The sequence below is a fragment of the Protobothrops mucrosquamatus genome, unplaced genomic scaffold (genome assembly GCF_001527695.2).
Source record: "Protobothrops mucrosquamatus isolate PMUCROS unplaced genomic scaffold, P.Mucros_1.0 scaffold2756, whole genome shotgun sequence".
NCBI classification, from domain to species: domain Eukaryota; kingdom Metazoa; phylum Chordata; class Lepidosauria; order Squamata; family Viperidae; genus Protobothrops; species Protobothrops mucrosquamatus.
The window spans coordinates 121,478-123,561 of NW_015388795.1; the positions used below are offsets into that span (position 1 = coordinate 121,478).

The following is a 2,084-nucleotide window of genomic DNA, read 5'->3' on the forward strand; positions in this document are numbered from 1 at the left end:
AATCCACAATCATCTGCTCAACCACATCGGCCCTCTGAGGTGTAGGTGGGCGTTCTGATTGTAGAACAGACGCCATAAAATCTTTAGCCTTGCTAATCGAATTAAGTCTGTAGCGTTTGCCAGATATTGTTACAATTATGCCCACCGGTATATCCCATCTAAAATTTATTTGTCTAAGCTTCAATTCCTGTGTCAAAAAAGCATAATCTCTGCGCGCTCTAAGTATTTTTGCTGGAATTTCTTTTAAAAGAATAATGTCTTGATTCAGAATTTTAAATCTCTGTTGGTAAAAGAGCTGCATTATTTCCTTACGTCTAGACTTTCTTGTAAAATATATCACAATGTCTCTAGGTAGATTCCTTTGCTTTGCAATCCAAGAGTTTACCCTAAACACACGCTCTATTTCAAGATAAATTTCCTGACCACACGATAAGGCATCCCCAAGTGCATCTGCAATTACTTGTCTTAAGTTCTCCTTTGGGTCCTCAGCTAATCCACGAATCCGAATTGCAAACTCCATGTCCCGAAAAATATGGAACGCTTCACGAATTTGCGTGTCATCCTTGCGCAGGGGCCATGCTAATCTTCTCTGTATCGTTCCAATTTTAGTATATGTGCTGCCGAAGCGAGCACTTTCTGCTTCTGCTTCTGATGCTGCTGGTGTCCCAGCCACTCTCTGGGAAGCTGAGAATGAAGTGCCCACTTAATTTAGACAACCAGAATGGAGAAAAGCCATGGAGCTATTATAGGCCAGGAGATCTTCTCATTGGTATAGTAATCTCTGCATCAAAAATAGCACCTGCAACATTACCTTTCAACATGGCTCCTTCTAGTCAGATTCGGTTGTAAGTCATGTGATGGAGTTTCATTCCCTCCATTTGCAGTTCTAACACTCTTCTTTTTTTCTTCTTGTTTTATTTACTCTTATATTGCAGGATCTGACAACTCTTTTGAATCCTTTTGATTAACATAGCCTCTCCCTTTTGCCTTATTTTCTGAGAGTAGAAACATGAGGCAAATGAAACCTGAAAGAAATCCACATTATTTTCCTCTCTCTGTTCAATCTTAAATTTATGACTGGAATACTGATTTTGGTTTAAAGTGATGATTGAAATGGTTCTTATTTCCTCTGCCCGACCACTTCCCTATTTTTATAACTGATTGATATGCAATGTCTGATTTTTCAAGGAACAGAAGATGACTTGTTTTTGAATAGCTTCTCTGGGTCACTTATCAAAAATCTCCTTCCTTTATTGGTGGTTCTTCTTTAATGACTGAATTATTCTGCGGTATGAATATTAGTACTGCTAAAAACAATTGTATGTTTCTGATTTGTTAAACCTTTTTGAGGACTATCCCCATCCTCAACACTAACAATATTAAAGGGTGATGGGTGACTTTCATTTCCCTCTAGTTCTGGATCAATATTGGCTTATGCTTCAGCTAGTTTGTAGAGAAAAAAGATGATTAAATGGAGAAAAGTATTTTTGTTGTTGTTAACATGATCATGGTTTTCCACTAGTTTGGACGATGCACAGTTACTACGCATGATTTGCAATATTGAACTGGTGAATGAGAATCCCCAGCTCCTGCATAATTTCACACTTGGCTACAACATCCATGACAACTATGATAACACCATTGGCACTTCAGATGGCTTGATGGACATGCTCTCTACTGGAGAAGCCAGTGTTCCCAACTACAGCTGTGGAAGGAAGGACAAGCTTTTGGCTCTTGTTGATGGAGCTGACAGAGACATCTCCATCCAGATGTCAACATTAGCAGGCACCTACAAAGTCCCACAGGTTTGTGTTTGTCCTTCCCTTTCTGTAAAGTGAGTGGAGTGTTGGTGTGTATGTGATAGATCCAACTGTGTCTTCTCTAGTTAATTCAAGATTATTTTGAATAATAATAATGATCAATCTATACTTCGAAAGGCACTTTATTCCCTTCCAAGAAATGGCACCAAGTTAATAATGCCCATCTCACCGCAAAAGTCTCTTTCTCACAAACAACCCATCTCCTCTCTGTTTCCAAAAGCTTTTGTAAAGTTTAGGCACAGGGCTGCAGATCCCCCCCCCCCC

At 39.4% G+C, this 2,084-nt stretch overlaps 1 non-coding gene across 1 annotated transcript; it reads right to left on the minus strand.

Moving 5' to 3' along the window:
- Positions 1 to 526: 526 nt before the first annotated feature.
- On the minus strand, positions 527 to 633 carry LOC114923281. Its single transcript, XR_003810600.1, has one exon. It is a non-coding gene; the product is annotated as a U6 spliceosomal RNA (small nuclear RNA).
- Between the last annotated feature and the right edge of the window lie 1,451 nt (positions 634 to 2,084).